We start from the raw sequence: 12842 nt of genomic DNA on the forward strand, positions 1-12842 counted from the left end.
TAGCCCCAAGAAGCTTCTGACCTCAGTTGTATTTCTGGGAGGCTACCATTCCATCACTGCTTCTATTTTCTTAGGAGCCACCCTAATCCCATCAGCTGACACTATGTGTCCAAGGAATGCAATCTCATTCATCTAAAAGTCACACTTGGACAACTTAGCATACAGCTTCTTTTCTCTCAAGGTTTGCAGAACAATTCTCAAATGCTCATCATGTTCTTCCCTGGTCTTGGAATACACCAAAATATCATCAATAAAGACCACTACGAACCGATCTAGGTATGGATGGAAGATACCATTCATAAGGTCCATGAATGCCGCTGGTGCATTTATTAGGCCAAAGGGCATCACTAGGAACTCATAATGCCCATATCGGGTCCTGAATGCAGTCTTTGGCACATCTGCATCCTTCACCCTCAACTGATGATACCCTGATCTGAGATCAATCTTAGAAAATACTCCTGCTCCCTTCAACTGATCAAACAGATCATCAATTCTAGGCAACGGATATTTGTTCTTCACACCACTTTATTCAATCGCCAGAATCAATGCATAGCCTCAAAGTCCCATCCTTCTTCTCTACAAAAAGACCTGGAGCTCCCCATGGTGACACACTGGGGTGTATGAACCCCTTATCCAGCAACTCTTGCAACTGAGTTTTCAACTCCCTCAATTCAGTGGGTGCCATCTTATAAGGAGCAATGGAAATGGGTGCTGTACCCAGCAGTGTCTCAATAGCAAATTCAACTTCCCTTTCTAGTGGCAAACCAGACAATTCTTCAGGAAACACCCCTGGGAAGTCTCTTACTGTGGGTATGTCACTCAGGTTTGGCTTAGCCTGCCTAGTATCCACCACATGTGCTAGGAAGGCTTCACAGCCTTTTCTCATCATTCTTCTTGCAACTGTGGCTGAGATGACATTGGACAAGAAATCTGTCCTTTCACCCACAACAGTGATCTCATTACCTTCAGGAGTTTTCAGAGAAATTCTATTCAATTTGCAATCAACTATTACCTGATGACGTGATAACCAGTCCATTCCCAAAATCATGTCAAACTCGTGGAAGGGCAACTCAATCAGATCTGCCAAGAATTCACACCCTTGAATCCTTAACGGGCAACCCTTGTACACTTTGTTCACCACTACACTGTGGCCCAATGGGTTAGTGACCAGAATGTCTTGGTCACTCTCCCCTACTAGTATCCCCCTTTCTACGGGTAAGTTGATGCAAATGTAAGAATGAGTAGATCCTGGATCTACCAATGCATGCACAGGTGTAGTGTAGAGGAAGAACGTACCCCTGATGACGTCCGGGGCATCTTGCTCCTCCTAAGCTCTAATAGCATAAGCTCTTGCTGGTGGTCCTGTCGCCTCTCTCGCCGGCTCAGATGCGAGCCTCGTGATGGTCCAATGACCTCGATTTACCGCATTTTCTACCTCTCGTGGTGCAGAGCAGTCTGTCTCGCTTGTGTTGGAGCCGTAGTGGTTCTACGTGACGCTTTCAACCGATGCTCTGTTGACCCACACCTTAGCAGGCACCGCCACTCTCAACACTCCTTATGCCATTTCTCGGTGTGGACATGCAGGTTGCCGGGCTGGTCCCCTAAACCCCATCCTCGGAGAGCCGCCCACTAATGGTGTGGACCGACCTCTCCTAGGGGTGAATCGTGGCTGGGCCCCGAGACCGACCACGACTCGTGGTGAGCTGAACTCAGGCAAAGTGACCCTTGAACTTCTTCCCAAATGCAAGAGCTAAACTAGACCGACTGGTCCCCTCTTCTCGCTCTCTCTTCTAGTCTGCTCACTGATTCTTACTTTTTCCACCTTTATTGCAGCTTCCACTAACTTGGTAAATTCTGTGATTCCCAAGGCAGTGAGCTGGATCTTTATGTTGTCATTTAGTCCCTCTTCAAATCTCTTACATCTTTCAACTTCATTAGGGACTATCTCCCTTCCATAGCGGCTCAATCTTACGAATTCCTTCTCATACTCGGCCACTGATAGCTGTCTCTGCCTCAGATTAATGAACTCTCTTCTTCTCTCTTCCAGGTATACAGTACCTACATATTTCTTCTTGAATTCGGAGAGAAAGAAGTCCCAAGTTACAACTTCTGGCTGCACTTCACTGGATACCGTGTCCCACCACTCATATGCATCATCTTGCAACAGAGATACGGCAGCTTCCAAGTTTTGCTCTGGAGTGCAGTGGAGTTGTTTTAGAACTCGCCGCTCGTTCAACCACCCTTGGCCGCAATGTAATCATCTTCTCTTGCCATAGAAATCCACCGCTCCAAACTTTCTTAGCCTTTCCAGTGTGATTTACCGTGGAGCCGGTGGTGGTGGTGGTGCTTTGGCATTACCCCGCCATTTGTCTAAAGAAATCGGCCATTTGTCAAACATGGCCTGGAGGCCGAGTGGGCTCGCCCGAGCCGGGTGGAGCAAGTTCTCCGATGCCTCAGCCTCACCGCCGTGGTGGAGCATGACTCTCCACTTCCTCCTCAACAGTTCTCTGAGATGAAGGGTCCATATCATATTCAAAATAAGAAAAATAAATAGATCTGCATTAGTGTCACCTCGACTCTTACAAATGCAATGCATGGTATAGACTCAATCTAGGCCCAGAAACGCCTAAACCGTGCTCTGATACCACTAAATATGACACCCCGTACCCCTGTATAGTATACCCAAGTAAGTAATGCCACACGGTGTACCGGCACACTCTAATATACCCTAATTAATTTTCATCATAATTTTGAATATAACTTGTAAAATATAACTCATTTAAGTCATTTATTGAAATCATAATTTATTTGAGGTTCCGTAAATTTTAAAGAAAATTCGGCAGAGTACCGGCTAAAAATGGAAAAAAACAGTTCTTCGGAACCTGTGAAAAACACTTCCAATAAACAAATTCATTCATTCTCAACTCCAATATCATCACAAAACTCAATATCAAGATCTCAACATTTCAATTCCAATTCTCAATCATCCATCACATGTGATGCTCACATATAAATCATAAATAACCATTTACTTTTCCATTCACAAATAAAATTTTCATAATTTACATAAACCTCAATATACATTACACAAGTTTAATTACATATGAGAAAATCAAAATTTAGTTACAAAATGTCAAAATGACACCTAGTGTCCTACCAATGCACTGCTGAAGTTGAGGTGACACGGACACTGCGTGCAGTCTGCAGGATGGACTCACCCACCGTGGTCTACTGGGCTCACGATCTGTATCTCCAGTACCTACGCGTGGCAAAAGTAACGCGCTAAGTAATAATGCTTAGTGGTGCAATAATATAATAAAAGAAAATAGCAAGAAATTAAATGTGTAGTGAATGTATATGTTTTATTTGTTTGGTATTTGTATATCATTTACTTTGTCCACTTTTATTCATTTGTTTGCCCCAAGTAACCTACACTAGATGACTGGACTGGATAACGAGTAAACTGGCACTGGGTATCTAGTACCTCGGGCCGTCACACCATCGGTCACATATGCATCTCCCGGCAGTAAATGTACTAATAAGTCAGAATACATCGTGCACAAGGCCAAATCTCAATACAAGGTCGAATGGCTAAGAGCCATAAAATCACTGAATGGCATATTGCCATGTGCGATCGCTAATCGAACCCTATTGGCATGCCAAACTATCCAAACCAATCATGTTAGGTATACTAGGGCATTTGAAACTTTTAAATTCTTCAATTTGTGCATTTCAAGTTTTGATGTCACTATTCACCTCATTGGTCAACAAAAATATTGAATTTTGGATAGAAAATAGGTGTATTGGTTTTAACACCCCAAACATACCACATTTTGTATTTAAAACTTGTTGGAATTGATTGCCATTTCCATTTCTCAACTTAATTCTAAGAGGGCAGAAATTTCAGTTTTTGAGACCCAACTTTACTGTTCCATTGGGCCCTGTTGCAGTGGGAATTTGAGGAAATGACAAACATGAAAGTTGTTCCTTATTTTGTCTAGTTGAATTTCCTTTTTTGAATCACTCCATTTGGAGTTTTGTAGCTCTAGATATGGTCCAAAAACCACAGCTGGCCGGATTGCCAATCTGCAGAATTGACCATATCTATAGTAACATAAACAGTAACTAAAGTCACTTGGTTAGATGGGTTCTGGCCATAATTTGGGGTAGATTCCTTCATGAAAGTTGTTTGTCTATGTCTTAAATTGTTGCTGTAAAAATTTCAGGTCAATTGACCAAATCTACAGTGAGTTATGGCCAAATGAACAGTTACTATTCATTTGGTCATTCTGCAGAATCAGTTGCAGGGTATCCGGATTGGGGCCAAGTTTTGGTCCTCTTGCTTTGGTCTTTTGGGCATGGTTTCTTCAGCAAAAATGTGCCATTATAAGCCTAGTTTCATGTCCAATTGGCCAAACACCAATTGGATCAACACAGCCAAAGTTATGGCTGTGTAATTGGACTGAAATTTCAGTCTATTGCTGCTGTCCTAGGGCAGCCTACATCTTCACTTTGCCATACTATTTTTCAGTCCAAATTGTGGTCAACTTACCTAAAATAGTCACTAATTGACCATTAAAATGTTCTCTAACAATTTCCTAAGCCAAGTCAATTTTTCACTTCTCAAAACCCTAATTCCCATATGAGTTTTCACAAATTCCTTATTTAACTCTTTCATTCTTTGTATATGTATATGTATACACTTTAAACATAAGCTCTAGTTCACTCTAAGTCCATCAAAACAATCAAAATAATTCCTTCACAAGGGCTGCCAAAAATTCATAGTATGTATACACATAATTCTTGTCCATTTTAGTTACAATTCTTACTCAATTCAAGTTACAAATCATAAAAATAAAGAGTTTTAAGTATCTAATGCACTAACCTTGAATAGGGCAGATTTTTTCCAACTCAAAACTTCACTTTCCTTCACTTTCTAGGCTGCCAAAAGGTTGTTTAAGGTGTGGGGTAAAATTTTAATGAAGAGAGGTTAGGGTTTTGTGGTGAAACAAAGTAAGAAAGTGAGCTTGCTTGAAGTTGTCAATGGAGGTTGGGCAAGGCAAAGGAAATGGCTGATTTTTGGGGAGGAAGAAGGCTGCTCACGTTTTTGTTTCCTTTGGTCTTTATTTGGTCTTATTTATCTCTTTTATTTGTTGGTTAATGGTTTGTTTAATTGTAATTGGCTATAGCTTGTAAATGACATCATCAAGATGTCATAAATGAGCCTTTTTTTTTTATTTTTCCTTTCTTTTCGTCACTACTCACTTCAAATTAATTTTTCATCAACATTAATTCATATTTTATGTCATATTAATTATTTACTTAACTGGACAAGTCGGCCAAAAATCACCTCTGAAGGCGAAATGACCAAAATGCCTTCCGTTTGGCTTAACGGGTCAAAATTGTCTGTACCGATTGAAAAATTTTTCTAGGTATTTTCTTGGCATTCTAATGCCATGGGAACCTCAATAACCCTTCTCTGGAGTCCCAAAAATTATTTTATAATTTTTCCCTCAGGTCTAGGGCTCCTCGTTGCGAGAACCGCAACTTCCCTCTGGTTACCCATCGCTAGGGCACCGGCTCGTTTAACTTGTTTGTATTTTATTTCTAAAATTTTTACTAAATTTTTCTTATCAATATTTGAGTTAATTATGGTTCCTAACTTTAGTTTAAATATTTTTCCGGACATTCTAGCTGTCCGGACCAACACCGGTCACCGAAACAGTAGGATGTACGGAGTAGTTACCGGGAGGGTGTTACATCAAATGACCACAATGCCCCTGTTCGGGTTGCATTCCCGATTTTTCAGTAACACCGGGTTTTGTCCGTTTTTCGATTTCTCACTTTTCTTTGTACTAATTAATTAATTTTGCTTTGATATTTCTAATGGTATTTATACTTCAATAGGTGTCTATTTAAGGCCTAAAAAATATTTTTCAGGGTTCCCCGTGGTCCAGGGCTAGTCAATGGTCCACGTCGTGACTTCCCGGTGCGGTCACCCATCGCTAGGGTTCTCGGTTCGCTTAACTTGGTTACATTTCTTTGCTATTATTTTTTCTTTGTTTTTCTTGTATTTTCTTTTCTTGTATTTCACTATTTTATGTCTCCTCACTCATATCGAAGTGTAGTTCTAGGCATCCTAGCTGTCCGGACAACACTGGTCACTAGAACAGTAGAATGCACTACCGAACTTAGGGGTGTTACACTGGAACCATCATTCGGGCCAGGAGGCTACTTGGGAACGAGAGGAGGACATGAGGAGATAGCACCCATAGCTATTCAGAGATTGATACTAGGTAAAATTTCGAGACGAAATTTATTTTAAGGGGGAGAGAATTGTAACACCCCTATCTGCATAGCCTGGTATATTTCACTGTTCCGATGACCAGTGTCGGTCCGGACAATTAAGGGGATTAGAACCACACATAAGACAACTAGAGAAGCCATAAATATAAATAATTAGTAATTATCAATTAGTTAAGTATAAATAAGAAAAACAGAACATAAGAAGTTAAACTAGCCGAGAGTCACAGCGATGGATGACCTTCTCGAGAACGACTGTGAAGTCAATTTAAACTCAAATTTCGAACTGTAAAATGTGGCGCCGCTGTCCTTAGGACCATTACGAACACAGTGGAAAAGAGAAAATCACAAAAAAGAATTATTAAGCTAGTCAAATAATTAGATCAGGGAGCCGGATGAAATATTGAATTATTTGCAAACCGGGTTGAACCGGCGAGGGGCAATTTGGTCAATTGACCCCGAGAGCTAACTCCTGAACTAACTATCAAATAAAATTGGAGAAAAGAAAATTTCAAAGTCGGGAATTAAATTAAAGAACTAAGGAAAAATAAATGAAAAAAAAAGTTAAAAGTTAAAAGGTTAGTTACATCACTTTTATGACATCAAAATGATGTCAAAATTAATTATTTTAATTCCCACAATTTTTGACCCATTCAAATACATAAAGTAAGACTTAAAAGACATAAAAATTAAAAAAGAAAATGATCTTCTCCTACCTCAAAGAAATCGGCAGCCATAGCTCTCCAAACTCCACCATTGATTCCTCTATGAAAGCTTAAATACAAGCTTATAAACACCCATATGACTCTACCTTACCCCAAATTCTCCCATAAAAACTTGTTTTAGTCTCTTGAGAAGAAGATTGATCATCAAAGAAAGAAGAAAAGAAGAGGGAAATTAGAGAATTCAAATCCAAGTGAGGTAAGTTCCCTAATTTGAAAATTTGAGATTTATTAGTTGTGTTTGTAGCTTAAAGTAACTTAGGAACTAAAGAAATGAAATAAAAATATTTGTGAGGGACCATAAGTGAAATTCAGCCAGCTAGGGTTACTATACATATGTTTGTGTTTTGCTTGAATTTGATATGTTAGGCAAGCTTGTATGAATGAGGTAGTGAGGTTGAGAAACTTAGATTTGGTTAAATGCAACAATTTAGTGTGGTTAGGGTTTAGAGACAAAAATGTGAAAAATTGATAAATGATATCTTTGACCTAGTTTAAGGAGAGAAATGGTCAATTGTGACCTAATGAAGTGTGTTAGTAGTGTTTGAATCAAAAGCAAATTCGGATTGGCAGCATGACCAAGGTCCCTTTGAGGGACCAAAAATGAAAATTTACAAGTCCAATTGGTATGAGACCAATTGGTAATGAAAATAGACACTAAATGACACAATTTTCATTTAGGAAGCATGCCCAAAAAGTTACCAAAACATAGTAAACAAATTGACCAAACTTGGAAAATCTCCGTTTGCCCTGTGCAAACTGACCTGTTTGTTCATTTGGCCATAACTTGAGCTAGGCAGGTTTAAATGACCTGAGATTTTACCAGTAGTTAGATGAGATATAGACCTAAAACTTTCATGAAGAACATAAACCTAAATTATACCATTAACCAAGTCATTTGGCCACCCAAAATTGGTGACCTAAAAATGCCAGAACCAAAAATTGCCCTAAAAATCTGGGTTGAGTCCAATCCGGCAACCATGGTTCAAATGGCTATAACTTGAGTTACAAAACTCTAATTGGAGTGATTGAAAAAAGAGAATAAACTTAAGATAATAGGGAAAATTTTCTATGAAGAAAGTTTTGCCAAATTTCAACAGTAAAATGACCAATTGAATAGTGCAACCTTGGACACCAAAACTGAAAATTTATCAAATTTTCCTAAAAGACTTAGAATTTGAGTAAACAATCAAAACCAACAAATTTAGTGACCAAAGTGTGGTATGTGGGTGAAGTTGGAGTTCCCATACCTATTAAGCCTTAGAAAGTCAACAATTTGACTTGAATAGTGTAGTGAATAGTAACCCCGAAACACAAAATTTAAAGAACGTCAAGTTTAGCCCATTAGAGCTAGGTAAAAGTGAAGTTAAATTTATTTTTGGATTTTGTGTTAAGTTATGGTACTGAAACACTATGAAATTATGTGTTTCAGTTGAAAAGAACACCGGGAAAGAACCCGAGGAATTGAGTCAAGGCCAAGAGGGGACTCGTTTGAGGTTTGTGCACAACGTATAAATTCTGTAAATTATTTTCTGCATAGGGTTTTGAATAATTTGATATAGTGAATTGTGACATTATTTATGATGCTTTGATTTAAATTGTTGAAAGTTAATTGTGTATATTTGAAATGACAATGTTTAGCAAATTGTTAAGATAAGTTTTGAAACCACAGTGTCATGACCATATATTTGAACACCTCACTAGCATGACTAGTGGGAGTAATCAGTTTCGAATTTTGATTCCTTCTCTGAATGAAGTATTGAGGTGTGTGCCAGTAGAAGAGGAATTTGAATGGATATCTATATATTTGAGCTAGCTAGCCTTATGATGTGACTTCTCTTAGCCTTTGGCTATTGAGATTATATTTGTTTCGAATGGCATGATATAACTGTGGGTTTTGTGAACTGTGATTTGATACTTCAAAAATGAAATTGTTTGGGATTAAAATCTCATAATTCATGTTTTGTGTTTAATTCTCATGTTCAGACCAATTTTTGAATAAATGTGATTTAAATTCTGCATAAGATTATTTTAGTATATTGTGCACTACTGAGTCCTAGTACTCAGCGATAGCTGTTATTGCTGTCACAGATTTAGAGACTAGAGAAGCAACAGACTGAGCTGCTAAGGATTGAGGATCTATCAACTTAAAGTTATCGAGTATAATTTATGCCCTGACTGTAAATATTTATTTTGATGTATGTATTGCACATAAATGTATGGACATGTAAATTCGGTCTTGAGCAGCTTGTATAAAGCTTGTGTAAAGTTTGTAATAAATTTTAGTTTGAATTTCTCTTAATGTAAATTTTGTGATGAGATATATAAATTGTTTTGTCTTTAATGAAATATAAATGGAACTATTTTATTTAATTTGAATGAAATGGATTGCTAGTATTTTGATGATCGTTGGATAGTGAATTTGAAATTTGGAAGTTGATAAATGTGTTGAGAAATTGGTTGAGATTGATTGTGAATTTGATGTAGTGGTCGAAATAAATGTTTGGAAGTGCTTTTTACAGGTATTTGAAGAACTGTTTTCTCAAAATACAAACGGAACTCTGCTAAAATTTTTATAAAATTTGCGAAAAAATAAAATGGGCTAAAAATTTCAACTAGCTTTCAACTTTAATTAAATGTTTTGATATCAATTAGAAAATGCTCACCACTTGTCAAAAATAAAAAAATAGTTTTAAAATCCCTTGTAGGGTACTTAATGAATTATCAGTAGGTGAAGTTCGGTAGTTCATTAGGTATTCTATGGGATCATGTTATGCCTTACAGAGGGGTAAGGTGTGACAGTTAAATTGAATGAGTTTGCTTTGAAAAAGTTAACTTTGACTGAAATATGGTTTTTCTCTTGCATTTAAGAAATTTGGGTGTTGCCACATTTATATGGATATTATGATAAATTTAAATGTGTTTATTGGTTTATAAATATGATTGTTGAGAAAGGGGGGGAATAAAAATTTAAGTTTAATTATCCTTATGACACAATTAAAATTTTTAATTGAAATAAACTAATTTTGGGAATAAATATATATAAAAGATAAGACAAATTAAAAAGTCATTTCTTCCCTTTCTTTCCCATTTAGTTAACACCCACTCTTTCTCCTTCTCTCTTTCTTTCTTTCTTCTTCTTCCTTCTTTCTCCATTGACACCCATTCTCAAAACTCAATTCCTTGCTTTTCCTCCATGGGTTTTCCATCTAATTGGTATAGAACATCAAATTAATCTTTGATTTAGAGATTAAAAGTAAGGGGAAACAAGAGATTAGAAAAGGAATAAGATTTGGAAGAGATTGGAAGTGGGAAAAATCATCAAGTGAGGTAAGCTCTCTCTTTCATGCTTGATTAACCAAATATGCTTTGAATCAAGTTTAAGTGTGATGAATTTACATGAGAAAGCATGAAATTTCATAAGAAAATGAAAGAAAATATGTATGGAATCTAAACTAGGGTTTTGGCCAAATTGGAAAAAAGTTAGGGTTCAATGTCTTTGAATGAAATTGATGATGAGATTAAGCTTAGTTGAAGTAGTATACATGATTGGGGCAAAGAAATTGCATGAAATGTGTATAAATTTAATTATGGGAGATTAGGGTTCGTGGGAAAATTAGAGCTTTGGTGCTAGAGAGTGAAATTGGTGTGTGTAGTGTTAAATTATGATCATTTGAGGTTTATTTAGTTTGAATAGGCATTGGGTTGATGAATAGAAGTAATGAAATGGTAGGATTAGGGAAAATTTCAAACTTTGGTATTTGAAAATTATGAGGTTTGTGCTAGAAAGTTCCATTGATGTGTGAATGCTAAATTATAGTCATTTTGGGTGAATTAAATGTGAATTCAGGTTAGTTAGAGGGAGCAATTGAAGAAATGAAAAATTGAACTTATGGCAAAATTTTGCACATTGAATTTAGTGTGTTTGGAAGCCTATAACTTGAGCTACACAACTCCAATTGGTGTGAAACCAATTGGAAACAAAACTTAAGACATAGGGCTAGAATTTTCGTGAAGATACCCTGCCCCGAAAATGACCTTAAACTACCCGAAATGAGCCTTGAAATGGGAGATAAAATTCTAGAACTGCAGAATTTGACCATATAAACAGTAAATTTTGCATGGCCATAACTCTCTCTTGACAACTTTGATTTAGGCGATTCTTGAACTGATGAAAATCCAAGACTTAGTAGAACATTTCATATGAAGAACTTAAGGCCAAATTATGGACATAATCCAATCAAATTGCTGAGCAAAGTTTAATTACCGAATTTGCAGAAATCTGGAAATCTGCAGATTTACCATATGAACAGTAATCTTTGCATGGCCATAACACTCTCTAAAAAACTCCGATTTAGGCGATTATTGAACTGATGGAAACCTAAGACATAGTAGAACATTTCGTATGAAGAACATTAGACCAAATTATGGACTTAACTTGATCAAATTACTGAACGAAGTTGGATTGATAAATCTGCCAGAACTGAATCTGCAGGATGAACAGTGACATGAACAGTAATTGTATTTTGGTCATAACTTGAGCTACACAGCTCCAAATTAGGCGATTCAAGAAGGAAAATAAATTTAAGACCTAAATGAACAATTTTTATGCAGAACACCTCAGCAAATTATAATCGAAACTAAGTAAAAATTGGGTTCAAAAATTGGGGTAACAAGTTGTCCAAAACATAAACTCTCTAAAATTTGCATAGCTAATTTGGGATGCCTTAGACATTTACGTAATGAGTTCTTGGCAGCAATTGAGATGCGTATTGAGACATTCTATTTGTGTATTTTCAGTAGAGAAAGAGGTTGGGACAGACAAAGAATAGCGAGTAAAGAGAAATGAGAGCATTGAAGGTTTGTGCACAACTAACCTTTTCTTCGTTTTTAAACTTGTAAATTGCTTGGAATGTGTTAAATTGAATGAGTTTGTTTTTGAACAAGTTTACTTTGACTGAAATATGGTTTTTCTCTTGCATTTAAAAATTTGGGTGTTGCCACCTTTATATGGATATTATGATGAATTTAAATGTGTTTATTGGTTTATAAATGTGATTGTTGAGAAAGGGGGAGGAATAAAAATTTAAGTTTAATTATCCTTATGACTCAAATTAAATTTTTAATTGAAAAAAACTAATTTTTGGAATAAATATGTAAAAGATAAGACAAATTAAAAAGCCATTTCTTCCCTTTCTTTCCCATTTAGTTACCATCCACTATCTCTCCTTCTCTCTTTCTTTCTTTCTTTCTTCTTCTTCCTTCTTTCTCCATTGACACCCATTCTCAAAACTCAATTCCTTGCTTTTCCTCCATGGGTTTTCCATCGAATTGGTATAGAACATCAAATTAATCTTTGATTTAGAGATTAAAAGCAAGGGGAAACAAGAGATTAGAAGAGGAACAAGATTTGGAAGAGATTAGAAGTGAGAAAAATCATCAAGTGAGGTAAGCTCTCTCTTTCATGCTTGATTAACCAAATATGTTTTGAATCAAGTTTGAGTGTGATGAATTTACATGAGAAAGCATGAAATTTCATAAGAGAATGAAAGAAAACATGTATGGAATCTAAACTAGTGTTTTGGCCAAATTGGAAAAAAGTTAGGGTTTGATGTGTTTGAATGAAATTAATGATGAGATTAACTTAGTTGAAGTAGTGTACATGATTGTGGTAAAGAAATTGCATGAAATGTGTATAAATTTAATTATGGGAGATTAGGGTTCATGGGAAAATTGGAGCTTTGGTGCTAGAGAGTGAAATTGGTGTGTGTAGTGTTAAATTATGATCATTTGAGGTTTATTTAGTTTGAATTGGCA

The sequence above is a fragment of the Hevea brasiliensis genome, chromosome 12 (assembly GCF_030052815.1).
Source record: "Hevea brasiliensis isolate MT/VB/25A 57/8 chromosome 12, ASM3005281v1, whole genome shotgun sequence".
NCBI lineage: Eukaryota > Viridiplantae > Streptophyta > Magnoliopsida > Malpighiales > Euphorbiaceae > Hevea > Hevea brasiliensis.